This window comes from Nuphar pumila, chromosome 11 (genome assembly GCF_984573655.1).
Source record: "Nuphar pumila chromosome 11, dmNupPumi1.hap1.1, whole genome shotgun sequence".
Taxonomy (NCBI): domain Eukaryota; kingdom Viridiplantae; phylum Streptophyta; class Magnoliopsida; order Nymphaeales; family Nymphaeaceae; genus Nuphar; species Nuphar pumila.
The window spans coordinates 4,696,120-4,712,655 of record NC_143259.1 but is presented as its reverse complement, the minus strand read 5'-3'; positions in this window follow the sequence as shown (position 1 = coordinate 4,712,655).

Below are 16,536 nucleotides of genomic sequence, written 5' to 3'. Positions count from 1 at the left end.
AATGGCTTCATCCATCCTCTTATTTGCAGTTGACTGGTCTATTCCTTATCCTAACCTCAATTTTCATTTACACCCATATGAATCAACCGTCTCATTCATCTAATAGAGATATTCAGATCCAAAATTCTTAAGCTACCTGGGTTGGGACGCTATAAATCCCACCATCTTCAAATCAACCTTGTCCTCAAGGCTGAAACTCTTGATAGTGCTCTACAAGTTGATCATCGATCTCTCAAGTGACTCCTGTGGGTGTAAACACCTCAAATTTTCCACATCCATTCTCAAACAACCCTCCTCGTGCAGTGCCAACCCTGTTAGGTCAGTGTAGGAGTCAAACCCCGAGTTAGTTTCAGAAAATCATCATTTTACCAACTTTTATTAGGAAAATTACTATTTTACCCCTAGGACATCCCAGACACCAGTCAGTCGGAGTCAACGAAGCTCATTGGTCAGTTCAGAACATTTAGAATATCAATTATTCCAAGCTCATCTGAGCTCACAATGAACAAACCATTTCCATTTATAACCATTCCTGCCAAAATGGGATCATTTCTTCAGAAATGAGCTTATTTCTCACTCAAATCCAAGCCAATTGTCTCTGAGTCAGTCATTCATAGTCAGTCATATTCTCCAGAGTCTAACTTGAGCTCACCACGAGTTTGAGTGCTCCAGTTTCAGTTCAAAACCATTTCCAAGTGTCTAGGAACCAATTTTAGTTCATTTTAGCTCTTTCAGCTGAAATTAAGTTGAGTTCAGTCAATTGAGCTAGTGTTCAAACTTTGATTTTAGTTCATGTCAGTATTACTGACCTTTGTTCTAGCTCAAACCCAGCTCAGGTTCGTAATTCACTTCGCTCCAGTGATCATTCCGTACCATTTCTCTAAAAATGGCAACTTTTCTTGAAAATTCAGTCAGAAAGGTCAGTTGAGTCAGTGCCGGGTCAGTTCATTTGAGTTCTAAAACTCTAAAACCCAGCTCAATCTAGCTCATTTCAATTAAATCCAGCTCGAACCTCAATTTTCAGTGTCACTCTGACCCAGTAGAGTCCCGAAAACCATTTCTTGAGCTATTTTGCAAATTTTATCAATTTTAATGCTTTTTAAACTGATACAAGTGTCAATCGGGGTCTGACATCCAAAATTCTTTATTCAAGGTTAGCATTTTGCATAGCATTTCATGTCATTTCATATCATTTCTCAGCATTTCATAACATTTCATCACATTTCATTTCATTTTCAAAGTCCAGAGCTCCAGTTTTATAAATTTCAATCCAGATCGAGTTTTAAAAGCTTTCAAAAATTAACTTCAAGACCTCGGGTTTTCAAAATCGACATTTTTACCCCCGGGAGTCTAAATTTGGAAATAATTTTTGAAGAAAAATAATCTGGATTTATTTCCAAACTCAAATTTTTGAATTCTACACTGGATTTTCTTCGCAACGAGGTATTGAACTTCAAAATCCGAGCTTGTTTCAAAAACTGCCAAAAATAGCTCGTTTCGTTTGGAAATATTTTCTTGAGAAAAACAATCTGGATTTCTTTCAAAATTAAATTTTTAAATTCAATATTGGATTTGCTTCGCAATGAGGTATTGAACTTGAAAATCTGAGCTTGTTTCAAAAACTGCCAAAAATAACTCGTTTTGCATGGAAATTTTCTGAAAAGACTATTTTACCCCTCTAATCATCAAAATAAATTTCAAAAGTAGAATTTGGACCCGCTCTGAGATGTCCCACTCATTTACATTTCTGTTTTATTAAAAAAAATATATTCTTTTATTCCTTTCAAGTTTCTTTTATTTGTTCATTTTTTTTTATTTATTTTGCATTTTAGAGAGGTGGGACCCACAAGGTGGTCGCCCAAGCATCCAGCCCCACTTTCCATTTTTTTCTCATTTTTCTTTCCCTTTTCCTTTTTCCCTCCTTTTCTTTCTTTCCTTTCTTTTTCCCTTTTCTTTCTTTTTCTTCTTCCTCTTCTTTCCTTCTTCCTTCCTTCCTTCCTTCCTTCCTTCCTTCCTTCTTGCCCAGCCATTCACGTAAACTTCTTTATCTTCTTTTCATTAAACAATCAAGACCTAAGTTGGGGATATATTAAAGCCTAAGTTTAGATTTTGGAAAGAAGGAGAAGATACGGCTGGTGAAAAACCCATTCAAGGCACCTCCTTTTCTCTCTCTCTCTCTCTCTCTCCCTCTCTACCTTAAAGCCTCTTCACTTACCTATTCCCAGCATTCACGTAGGCCACAACCCTTTTTCTCTCTCCCTCCCCATCAAGGTTATCTCTCCATGAAAACTTAGGAAAATCATTATTTTTCCTAAGTTTTCAACCAAAAAGGGTCATACGGCTGGGCACTTTTGGCTTCTCCAGCCCATTGACGCCCTTTGGTTTTCTCTTGCCTCTTTTTTTTGCTGCTACAGCACCAGTACCTTCATCATCCTCCCTTTGTAGCAGCTGCAGCCACAATGCAAGACCACTTCCAGCCGATCTGTCTACGTTGAAGCAGCCTCCAGCCGGCAGCAACCAACTCCAATCCAGCCACCATCCTCCTCCTTCTTTGGTGCCACACGACTCCAGCCATACTAACAGCCGGTCCCTCTTACCTTCAACAGCTGCAGCCTTCTACCTTCACCAGCCGGACCTCCTTCCTCCAGCCACTCCTCCCAGCCGGTTCAGCCATCTCCGGTCCTTCCAAGTGTAGCAGCATCACCATCATCTTCAGCTTCAGCTTCCTAGCACCCACCTTCATCACCATCATCTTCAACCTTGGTGCAGCCACACCTACCGTCCTTTCCTTTAGTCGATCCAAGCAAAGACCCTTGCCAAGGTAAAATCCCTTACCTTCGTAATTTCTTTATGATTCTATTGCAAAACCAGTTTTGAAATTGGATTTATATGATCAAAAGGAATATCTCATGGCTGTGGAATCTTGATTTACCATATTCAAGGTTGTAAGAGAGGTGATCCATCCGATGAATGGATCGGGTCCTTCTCGTCAATAGCCAACATCAACCAACTTTGTATCTCCTTTGTCTTCTTTATTTTAAGCATGGTTTTCATATAAATCACACGTTTTAGGTATTTTGTTTAATTAGTTTTACCATTTTATAGGTATTTTACTTAGTTTTATTAGTACTTGCATATTAGTTATAGCATTTTTTATTCAGGTGTTCAGTCCGGTCTTTATTTAATGTACTGATTCACATTGTAAAATTCTGATAATTTCATGTTAAGAACGTGCATTTGTTTCTGATTTCTCATAAAAAACCCAGATTGATTCGGGTTCTGAAACTTCATTTTAAAAATCAAACCCTAAATCGGGTTTTCTGTCTTTTTGAACTTCCAGTTTGCGCTTTAGCAGACAAGAAACTCCAGAATCACTCCCATGGGAGATTCGTATCCTTCTTCAAAAATCACAGTAGATTCATGATTGAATCTACTAATGATCTGGAAATTTTTAGGTTTTTCTAATTAGCTTTGATCTCTGTAAAAAATCGGATTTCTCAGACCTATGGGAAAATCTTGATTTTCCTTTGTCAGGGTATAGACAGAACCTAATGCATCAAGTCTGCCCAATCTGTAGCTTGTTTGCAAAAACTTTCAACATGAAACTTGTTTCGAACATGCTTTCCTGTCATTTCCCAAAATTTGGGAATTTGTGGATCTGTTTTAATATTTTGTCCGGATTTTCTTTTTCTGTCTAACAGATTCCAATGTCCAGAAATTCCAGAGATTTAGGTCTCTGATAACAGTGCGGCCTTTTCCAAACCGTAACCTGAATCCCAATGGTGTAAAAAGATCCAATCTTCTTCTATTTGTCAGAGACATTTTCTTACAATTTCAGCCTTTTTCCCATCTTTCTTCCATTTTCCCCATATTTTCTACCGAAACCTGTCTGTTTCCCCTAAATCCTAGAGTCGCCGGATTCTGATCCGACTTGCCGGAGTGGTACAGCTCCGACCATAGGTCAAAACTAGAAAGTGTAAAAGGAACAAATCCTTGCCTTACTGTCCTATGTCACCCCATAAAATTTGAGAAATTTTTATTGAAATTTGATATCCTAAATCCCCTTTAGAATCAACATTTTAGGCAAAAATCACAAAATTTAGGGTTTTTATTTGAATTTCCATATTTAAAAATACAAAAAAATAGATTTTCGAGCTCCATTTTGTTTCTAGGGTTATTTTAGGTGTCCATGAGAAATTTGGTTTAATTTCAAGTTCATTTGCTCCATGTGCTAGTTTATCTTTAAATTCAGAAGCGAAAATCAGGCGAAAATCAGGTTAAATTCGATATTTTATGATATTTTCGCCATTTTAGGGTTTTTATCATGTACATAATCATGTAGAATCATATTAGGGTTAATTTCAATCTCCTTTGCATTTCATATTTTTCAATTTTGCAAAATTTATTTCAGAAAACCCTTGTTTCAAGGCCATAGTCTTGTTATCGGGGGTATTTTGGTCATTTTGACCTAAATTTCGAAATTTCAATTTCTAATTCTCCAAAATTTCATGCATATCATCATATTTCATCATATTATGTTTGATTTATTTCATTTGATTTTCGAATTTTCAAAATTTACAAAAATTTTCAGAAAACCCTGATTTCAAGGTCATCAGGGGTATTTTGGTCATTTTGACCCCAATTTCGAATTTTCAAGTTTATTTTCAAATTTATTCATTATTTATTATGTTTATATCAAAGGGGGTATGAGTTTGGGTTTATATCTGAATAATATCCGATAATTTCCCATATTTTCGGATAAATTCAGAAAAACCTACATTTTTGTGCTAACCTTGTTTTCTAGTTTTGCAGGAATATTCAAGAAGAAGACTTAGCCATTTTATTTCTTTATTTTATTTCAATTCAATGTAAAAAAATAATGTAATATTTGGAATAAGAGTTACATTTCTACTTAGAATAGGGCTGCATTGCATATAGTTTAATTTATGCAAATTTCAATATGTGATGTATGATTCATGCACATTATTTCAAATTCACTATGGTTTACACAAATGGCACGTGCACAAGCTCTTATGGAGTTTATAAACTCGGTGGGATTCGTATTTATGGCCATAGTCAGAATACGAAGAAAACCAAGATTTATGATCTTCGTATTAGCCACATTCAGCCTACACACTTAGGCTAACTTCAAAATGCACTGCATTTTTCAAAACTTCAAAAGGATTTCTCAATTCCTCAATGAAATTTTCTTTTCAAATTCATATTCATTCATTCATATCATTCAAATTACATTATTTTCAAATTCATTTTCCAATTTCAATTTCAGAAAAATCAATTTTCTCAAGGATTTACCAAGTCTTTCTCAGGATCGGATTTTCACAGAATTCTAAATTTTCAAATGAGATTTCAAAGTATTTCCCAAGTTCAAATCAAGATTTTCCTATGTTTTAACATTCTCAAATTTCAAAAACCCAAGTTTTCAGAAATCTATTTTCTCAGAATTCCCATTTTCCTGAGAACCCAGTTTCCTGAGAATCCATTTTTCATGTCAAAAGTCATTTTCCAATGAATTTCTTAGATTTCCTCAGAATTCTCAAATCCATTTTCTCATAAAATCAATTCCAAGTTTCCAATCTCAAAACCAATTTTCTCAGATTTTCAAGTTTTCCTGAGAAATCACTTTCCAATGCAAATTTCTGATTTCTAATGAAATTCAATGATTTTCTCAAGAATTCAATTTTCAAGTACTTTTTCAATCAATTTTCAAGCATATTTCAATTTTCCAAAGCAAACATCATATTTTCTCAAACATTGCATTATTTTCAAAATTTCATAGCACAAGCCTGATTCTTTGTGCATTCTAGGAAAAATAGAGCATAATTTAGATATTTGAGTCAAGTTAAAGCACATAATTGATCCTTGGTTCAATTACCCCTGGTAAAGGCGCCAGGAACGGTTGAACCTCGTACCGACAGGCGGATCCCATTCCACGGAATTTTCCCACAAATTTTCAAAACGGAGGCGAGTTAATTTTCAAAAACCATTTTCAAAACTTTGGTCGAGTTTGACTCGCGAAATTCGTTTCTCTCTCGCAAGGGAGGGGAAAAATTTTGCGATGATAACAGTGGGTCTAGATGCACTCCACTGCATCAAGACCTCAATAGTAATCCTCATATTGATGTGATGTTTTTTTGCCAAAAACACGAGTAAGGATGGACTATATATATCAAGTTCCCCATATATGGTAGGAAAATTGTCTATTCTGGAGGGCTTCTCACATAAGGCTTGAGGTGAGAAATATGAAACATCGGATGTACCTAGGCCTCAGGTGGAAGTTGGAGTCTATAGGCTACATTCTTAAACAGTTCCAAGATTGGGTATATGATCCGTAGAACCTTGGGGCAAGTTTGTAACCCCTAGCTCTCCTCAAAGAGATCTGTTTGTGGAGAGGGGTTTTAAGTAAAACTCAGTCTCCTACTTGGAACTCCTTATCCTACCTTCTCTTGTCTTGCTGCTATTACATACGATGCTAAGCAGTTTGCAGCAGCATGCATAGTTTTCTGAGAAGCTGAAGAAGATAGAGTTGACTGCCTCCATTCTGGCAGACCCATTTGCATATTGGACTATTGATAGGGCCTAATATCTATATAAGCCTTCAAAGAGAGTCATTTGGATCGAGGAGTGTAAGCATGTGTTGTATGACCACTTTGCTCAGGATAAAAGTCGAACCCATTGTCTGGGTCTGTCCCCCATGAAGACCATTAGTTATGTTTCCAAGCACCTGTTCAGGACCTCTGTTTGGCCATCTATCTGGGGATGGTATAAGGTACCCATGGCAAGCTGGGTGTCTTGGAGTTTGAAGAACTCTATTCAAAATATACTCAGGAACACCGAGTTTCAGTCACTAACAATGATTTGGGGCATTCCATGGAGCTTGAATATGTGTTTCACTAAGGTGTCTGCCATGCTCTGGGCCGTGTATGGATGAGTTAAGGCAATAAAGTGACCATACTTAGTGGGTCATCAGCTCATCACCAAAAAAATTATAAAGTGTCCATTGGTTAGAGGAAGTCTATCAATGAAGTCCATAGATATTTCTTCTCATATCTGCATGAGAATCAGAAAGGGTTGCAATAATTTGGCTGGTGAAGTTGTCTTGTATTTGACATGTTGACAAGTGTCACATATGATAGACAAATTTCCTCATTGTTTTCTTAATCCCTGACTAATAACTCATAATGTCTATCATGAGTGTGAAAGACCATTTTGTGAATGTCTTTTGGGGTCATAGGAATCTGAAGATTCAGATCAAAGATCTAATTTAGTAAAATAGGCATAAAGTTTGTCTAGTAATTCATCTATCACTTGGATTGTATATTTGTCTTTGATGATGATCTTTTTTATCACGCTATCTCTCGTTACTCTCTCTATTTCTTTGTTTTCTAGTTGTTCAGGGTAGCCACGTTATGGTGGCCAGTCTACTCAGTGCGAGTGGCTGAAATTGCACGTGAAGTGCATGATTGATTATATCTCAGAAGTAATGTTGTGTTCAACCCTATTGCACCTTTGTTCAACTCTAGTGGGGATATCTCAGAAGTAATGTTGTGTTCAACCCTATTGCACCTTTGTTCAACTCTAGTGGGGACAATTGTCGCTTTTAAGAAAGCACCATTATTGCATGCCTCGAAGCTTCGATCCCACCTATTACAAAGAAATTTCTAACAAAGTGCTTGACCTACACTCTCTCTCTACGAGGAATGAAACTAAAAGGAGCTCCAATCATAAGGCTTTCTTATGCAATTATTGAAAAAAAAAAGTGTTCATTATGTATTTGTGCATTTGCATGTGCATGTACTTCTCCTCTTTTCTACTAGTTTTATTATTATTTCCAAATAATAACTTGACCGAGGTTTTTAGATTTCAATTTTCTCCTTTTAATGAATTTTTGCTCATTGGCAAATTTTAAGTCATGAGAATGTCATTTTAATGTGTTCTTAGTAGTTTAAGCTCACGAGCTTTTGTTGCTATGCGATTGAACTGCTAATTTCAAAATTAATCTTAAATTTTGTCAACAGGGAGCATTTCAAGATGACGTCTACTTGCACAAACCAAGATGACACTCATTAAAGGATGGTGAGAAGAGGCAAATTGTGCCCGACCTGGGAAGTATGATAGGGAATGAGGGGACCCGTTTTAGCTCATTTGCAGGAACTAGTTCAATTGGAAACTGGCACAACTGATTCATAGGTAAATTATTCCACATGTCAAGCTGGACGGTTCATCAGGGATTCACAATCTGGCTACCAGTTGGCTTTTCTGCATAGCAATGACCTTGTGTCATTTTGTAACACCCCGATCTGGGACCTCAGGAGTCCAAGTTCGGTTGGTATTACTTCCCAGAGGGAAGAGTGCAAAGCTTACACAACAAAAAACGTGGCTGAAAAAAAACTTTTTATTTTATTTTCATAATCAACTTTTTCCTTACAATTGTTCATCATTCATAATAAAATAAAGCAAATACATCTTATTCAATGACAAGGAAAGTAAAAGATACCAATGCTCTGTTGAAGAAGAAGTTGCTCACAAGTGAATGATCTAATGCCTGGAACCTACAGTTGTAATTAAACAAAAATGGGGGTGAGTCTACAACCCAGTAAGAAATAATCATAAGTAAATAAACAACAATTTACAACTGTAGTGGGCTCTAAGCCCCTAGTCTTATTTTAATTCTCGATACACCACACATGTTTGTATATTTTAATTTTTCTCATTATCATTCTCAAATACTCTCTTTCACACAACTATTTTTAGGCTGGCTATACCGGTAATAGCCATCTATGGGCGTAGCAACCCTTTAGAACACCCCAATTCTACATGTTGGCCAAACAATGACCCATACACTCCCAGTGGTCCCCGGACCATTAGGCACTGCAGTGTACCACCACGGGTACCCCACCGGTAGCTAGCCGGGAGGTCAAGCTCTCAATCTCGGCATAGTTCATGCTACATCCTAAACATGATGGTTATCAACCATCCATGATCCTCTAGAATCCCAAACTAGTGTGAGTGAAATCCTAAGTCATAACTAAGTTCACACATTGAACAATATTCTAAAATTCAAAGTTCACTCGTTCCCTCACGAGTGGTGCTATGACTAATCACAACACTTCTCATTCTTAATCTCATATTGATGTTAGGACTCACACCACTCTCACTTAGCACGCAATGATGTAGTGTCTCTACATCATTAAATCACCGGCGGCCCACTCTCCATGGTGGCTGCACTCTGGCCGCGAACCAGGTAGCCCTTGCCACAGGTCGCCACTTCCGGGATTTAAGGGGTACTGCATGCTGAACTCTAATTATCCATTCATACTACATCAATGAACTAAATGAGACTCTAATCTAAACTTAATCTCATCATAATGCATGATATCAATGATCAATTAGACATGAAAATTCAATTGCTTTCTATCCTGCATGACATATTACAACTAACATGTATTTCACAATAAACATGTATTTAAATGAACTCATAATGTCAAGCATGAAATTTATGCATGTCATGGTCTCACTCAAAGCTATCATGCTAATCACATAACCTCTATAACACTACGATAACAAACAACGTGAAACAAGTTTATTTATATCTAAAGTTACTTATAATATCCCTTACCTCAAGTGCGAATAACGTACTCTCTCCGAAATCGAGGCTCATAAAGCTCTAACAATAGGATCTGGTCATTAAAGCAATATACTTGAATCAGTTCACAAACCTCTTACTAAATTACCAAAATACCCTTTCCGAATCTTATTCAATAAACCACGATTTTGTATTTCTAGTTTGACTGAATTTCATAGACTATTGGATTCCCCTCTTTAATACAAATCCAACACCCCAAACCTCACTCGATTCCGAGTTCGGAGTGCGAAGATATGTCCATTTTACTGAAATGGATCTCAAGTATCCAAATGGATCTCTTGGTACATTTCGGATTTCGGGCCATTTGAGACTATCTTATGATCCAACTCTTATCTGGATCCAAACCCTGTCTATTTGGATTTAGATCCATTTCATAACTGGATCCAAAACTGCTTAACTGGATCCAGAAAGTCTGATTGGGTCTGAACTGGATCCATTCTATTCTGACTGGATCCAAAATAGCCTGCCTGGATCCAGGACAGATTGATTAGATCTGGGCCTGCTGGACTAGATCTTGGACAGTCTGATTGAATCCAGATCTGTCTGACTGGATCCAGGATCATCCGACTGGGTCTAGATCCGAGATTGATCCAGTCAGATCTAGACTTGATTAATCTGGATCTGAGACAGGTCCAGATTGAACTGGGTCCGAACTGGAAAACCTAGATCCAGACCCGAATGGTTCAGTTTGGATTTTGGTTCAACCGGATCGGTTCAGACCCGATCCGGTCTGAACCGGTTCTACTTGAACCCACAATTAACCGAATCGGTTTGGCTTGAACCGGTTCGACCCAAACCGGTTCGGCTTGAACCGATTTAGCTTGAACCGGTTCGACCCGAACCGGTTCGCTCAATCCACGTGACCCGGTTCGGTCTGGGTGCGACCCAAACCGACCCGGTTCGGTATGGGTCGCAACCAGGCTGAACCAAACTCTTTTTTTTTTAAACACTTGGTCTGGGCGCGACCCAGACCGGTGGGCTCGGTCTCACCCAGACCGACCCGGTTCGGTCCGACCTGGACCGAACCGGTCCCCCCTTATTAAAACAGCGGAAGGGGTTGAGCCCCTTCCGATCTCAGGTGCTGGGGCGGTCGGCCCCTGCCGACCCTCCCTCTGCACCCACACGCATGGGCCGGTCTTTGGGGCCAGCCATCGGTGTCGGCCGATCGCCGTGGCCGACCGTCGAAGTTGGCCGCCATAGGGTCGGCCGACCCCCCCCCCCCCTTTTCTCTCTTTCTCTGTAATTTTTTTTCTTTAACTGTAACTCGCCGACAGCCATAGCTGTCGGCCCTCTGAGCTCCTAAAGGGAAGAAGAAGACGGGGGGGTGGCTTACCTCTATGCCGCCGTCGTCGTCGCCGGTAAGTCTTTCTCTCTCTCTCGCTCCCCTTCACTCTCTGTCTCTCCCTCTGCCGCTCGATGCAATGCGGTGGAGGGAGGCTGCGTGAGAGTTTTTATAACCCTCACGCAGGGTGAGGATAACCCTCACCCCCGCGGATTTTGGGGGGTGAGGCTTATCCTCACCCCCTCCTGTTACGCGGTTTCCCCTTTGGGGAAACCGCAGTTTCTTAATTTTTTTTAAAAAAAAAAAACTTATGTCTATCCCCTCCAGCTACTCTGCCAGAGGGGTTTTTACAATTCTACCCCCCTTAAAAGAAGATTCGTCCCGAATCTTACCTGGAAACAAATGTGGAAATTGCTCGCGGACATCAAATTCACGCTCCCAAGTTGCCTCCTTATTGCTGTGATGGCTCCATCTAACCAATACGAGAGATAACTCCTTGTTTCTGAGCTTTTGCACTTTCGTGTCCAGGATTTCGATGAGCTTTTCTCTCATACTCAAATCATCTTGCAAATCTAATACAGTCTCAACTGTATCCAATATATGGGAGGGATCTAGCACGTACTTCCGCAACATGGAAACATGGAACACATTGTGAATTCGAGATAAGGAAGGTGGTAGAGCTAACTGGTATGCTGCCTGACCAACCCTCGCAAGTATCTCAAATGGTCCAATATATCTGGGGTTCAACTTTCCTCTTCGACCAAAACGCATTACTCCCTTAAACGGAGATATCTTTAAAAACACGTGATCACCTTGCTTAAATTCTAACTCACGACGTCTTTTATCCGCATAACTCTTCTGTCGACTTTAAGCTGTGAGAAGACGCTCTCGAATGAATCTCACTTAGTCTGCCATTCGCTGAACCATCTCTGGCCCTAACAAACTCCTTTCTCCGACTTCATCCCAACATAAGGGAGTTCGACATCGTCGACCATACAATGCCTCAAATGAAGCCATGCCTATACTTGCTTGAAAGTTGTTATTGTAGGCAAACTCCATTAATGGCAAAAAATCATTCCACGAGTCGCTATACTCCAAACTACATGCCCGAAGCATGTCCTCAAGGGTCTGAATGGTTCGCTCTGACTGACTATCTGACTGAGGGTGAAAAGCTGTACTCATTTTTAATTGCGTCCCCATAGCTTCTTGAAAACTTTGCCAAAAACGTGATGTGAACTTCGAGTCTCTATCTGAAACAATTGAATCTGGTACTCCATGAAGTTTCACAATTTCTTTAATAAACAATTGAGCCAGTTGGTCACACGAGTGAGTTGTCTTACAAACTAAAAAGTGAGCTGACTTAGTTAGTCTGTCGACAATCACCCACACCGAACTCATCCCATTCTTCATCTTTGGAAGCCCCGAAACGAAGTCCATTGATATATCCGCCCATTTCCACTCGGGTATGGGGAGTGGTTGCAAAAGACCACCTGGTCTTTGGTGCTCAATCTTCACCTGCTGACATACTAAACATTTGCTAACAAACTCAGCAATGTCTCTCTTCATACCACTCCACCAAAACGTATCTTTCAGATCTCGGTACATTTTGGTGCTACCGGGATGGATGACATATCTAGAATGATGTGCCTCTTCCATCAACAGATTTCTAAGTTGATCATCCTTGGGAATGCAAACTCTCTGACGATATCTAAGAAGTCCTTGATCATCAATTTTGAATTCTGTTTCTACACTTTCTGAAATCTTCTTTCTTTCTTGCATAAATTCTGGGTCTAAGGGTTGCTTTTCCTTAATTTGATCCATCAATTCTGACTTTAATGTGGTTTGAACGAATAATAATCGACATGGTAAGCATTGAGCTTCTGCCTTCTGATGAGCCACCGAGGAAAATAACTCCCAGTCTGCAAGTCTAGCTAGAGCTCATGTTTTTCTGCTAAGAGCATCAACGACTACATTCGCCTTACCCGAATGATATTTTAGCTCGAAATCATAATCTTTCAGAAATTCCAACAATCTCCTTTGCCTCAAATTCAAATCTTTCTGAGAAAATAAATACTTAAGGCTTTGATGGTCGGTAAAGACCTCAAATTGCTCGCCATAGAGATAGTGCCTCCATATCTTAAGGGCAAAGACCACCGCTGCTAACTCCAGATCATGCGTCAGATAGTTGACTTCATGAGTTTTGAGCTGACGAGATGCATAAGCTATCACTTTTCCGTGTTGCATCAGAACACAACCCAATACTTTGTGAGAGGCATCACTATAAATAGTAAAACCTCCAGATCCATAAGGTAAGACCAACACTGTAGCAGTGGTCAAACGCTTCTTTATCTTCTGAAAACTTTGCTAACATTTCTCATTCCACTCGAACTTTACATCTTTCTTTGTGAGCTTCGTCATAGGAGCCGCCAACAACGAAAATCCTTCAACGAATCTCCGATAGTACCCAACTAATCCCAAAAAGCTGCGAATCTCAGTAGGATTCTTGGGTCTTGACCAATTGGTGACTGCTTTAATCTTTGCAGGGTCTACCATAATCCCGTCTTTAGAAACAATGTGTCCAAGAAAGGACACTTGTTCTAACCAAAAAACACACTTAGAGAATTTGGCATAGAGCTTATGTTCTCTAAGTGTCTGCAGAACTATCCTCAGATGCTCTTCATGTTGCTCCTTCGAAGTAGAGTATATGAGGATGTCATCGACAAATACCACGATGAACTTGTCCAAATAAGGTCTGAACACTCTATTCATCATGTCCATGAAGGCAGCTGGTGCGTTGGTCAGACCAAAAGGCATGACCATAAATTCATAATGGCCATATCTTGATCTGAATGCTGTCTTGGCCACATCTTCCTTCTTAATCCTCAATTGATGATAACCTGATCTCAAATCCAACTTTGAGAAGCATGCCGCTCCTTGCAGTTGATCGAACAAATCGTCAATTCTTTATGGTTACTGCATTTAATTGACGATAGTCTATACACATACGTAGTGATCCGTCCTTCTTCACGAATAAAATTGGAGCACCCCAAGGAGATACTGAAGGTCGAATAAATCCTTTCTCCAATAACTCCTGTATTTGCTCCTTGAGTTCTTTGAGTTTCGCAGGGCCCATCCGATAGGGAGCCTTTGAAATTGGTGTTGTTCACGAAACTAGATCGATTTGAAATTCAGTCTCCCGATCAGGAGGGAGACCTGGTAGGTCTTCTGGAAAAACATCATCATATTCCTGGACTATGTCTACATCTGATATGGTGAGATCTTCTTTCTCTTCGATTTTCATGTACGCCAGAAATCCCATGCACCCCTTTTCAATATATATATTGGCCTTTAAACACGATATGATAACTGACTTATGTAACTTTCTAACACCCTGATATGTGAAAGTTGGGGTATATGGTATTTGAAAGCTGACACACTTTCTTCTACAATCGATAGTGGCATGATGGTCCGACAACCAATCCATGCCTAGAACAACATCTAGATCCTTGAAGTCGAGTTGCAACAAGTTCACAGGCAACTCTTGATCTTCAATTATTACAACGCAATTAGGATACACAGTATTCACAATAGTGGTTTCTCCTATAGGGGTCTCTATTAAGTAAGAAACACTCAATCGAGAAGGTGCCACTGGCAACCTTTTCCCAAAACTGAAGAAGAAAAACTATGTGTGGCTCCTGAGTCGAATAACACACGAGCAAGAACACCAGAAATAAGAAGTATACCTTCAACCATATCAGGGTTGGCAAGAGCTTCTTGAAGAGCAGTCGCATAGGCGCGACCTGGTACTGCTGGCTTCTGCTTTGGCGGAGCGTTGTTTCTTCGATCAGGCTGTGGGCAATCATTAGCATAATGACCCATCTGCTGGCAGTTGAAGCATTTGACGTTCCTCAAGTCGCATTTACCTTCGTGCCTCTGGAGACCACAAGTCTTACAAGCATTGTCCGACTGGACCGACTTCTGGAACCTTTGCCGCTTGGCTTGCTGATTGCCAGCATTCTTGACTTGCTTACCCTGGTTCTGACCAGGGTTTTGTCCCCCGAAATGCCTCTTGTTGTCTCTCTGGAATCTTTCCTTAGAATAAAACTTCCTTCAAGAAGATTCTGCCATATTGCCACCACTATGCTGAGTCCTCTCTTCCGTCTTGACTTTTTCCTTCATTTGCGGTTTCTCAGCTGTCCGCATCTCCCAAAACTCGTACCTTGAGGCATAGTCCACAAGTCGGCTGTATTTCTTTATTTGTTGTGGCCCGACCAACCTCAAAATATCGGGCCTCAACCCCCTCTCGAATCTTCTGCACTTCTCTTTCTCGTTTGCCACCAAGGACTTGGCAAAACGAGAGAGAGAGTTGAAACATGCGGTATATTGGGCGACTGTCATGTCACCCTGCTTCAATTTGCTGAACTCTTCTTCTTTTTCCACCCTTTGACATTTTAGAAAGAACTGCTTGTAAAATCTTCTCACGAAAGTGGACCAAGGCAAGTAAGTGTCCGGTTCCAAGGTGTCCCTGATGGATCTTCACTAGTGCTCCGCATCGCTGGTCTGATTGGATACAGCTATCCAAACTGTCTGATCATCTGGGCATTGGATAGCATCCAATACCTTCTCGACTTGCATCGACCAATTCTCTTCCACGACACCGTCAGGAGTGCCATCGAAGAGCGGATGCTGCATATTCTTAAACCTCTCCGCCATACCAGAAATCACCGTATGTGGCTGACTTTGTTGGGCACGGGTCGTTTGTAGCAGTTCATACAATATGCGGTTGGTGGTATACTCTGGCGGTATCCTCGTATTCTGACTAATTGGGGATCCAGGGGAGATCTCCATACTTTCTTCTCTACCTTCACGTTGAGTATATCTCTCCGATGTGTGGGTTGCTGCGTGGCTCCCCTAAACTCGTGCCCCTTCCGTAGTAAGGGATGATGAGGGTGCCCTTCGCGACGGTCCACCAATGGTTTCCCTTTCTCGCCTAGCTGCTACCGTGTCCTTGGAAAGGTAAGAAGTTCCTCTGCGAGTAGCCATTTGGACTGCAGTAAAATTTTCACTTAACATTACATGTTTTATTGGATTCTCACAAGACTTTATCACATCTCACGCAATATCAATAAAATTATTCACTTTATTTCATTCAAAAAGGATCTCATACATCTACGAGAATTATTATAAGCAGAACAGAGAGAACAATGCAATTAAAATAATGCTACTCTACTAAGCAGACTAGCTAATCCTAATCATTCTTCGATCCATCCGAAGCAGAGTCTGTTCCTTGTACTCCATTGAGTCTGAGTCTCGGGAGGAGCGTTCAAGTCGTACTGAGGCGAAACATGAGTGTATGATGGTAAGGAAGATGTGTGGGTAGGTGTGTCAGGAGTGTAAGTAGGTGAGGCAGGATCATCACTCGGGTCTTCATCCTCGCCTCCCTCTTCCGAGTTTTCTGAAATTTCTTGCCCCTGTCCAAGCCCTGGGTCACCTTGGTTGGCTCCCGCTGCCTGCCGAGCTGCTTCGACTACCTAAATTGCAGCTCTCCGAGCTTCTTCAGCCAGAAGCTCGTGGAATGGAGGTGGAACCC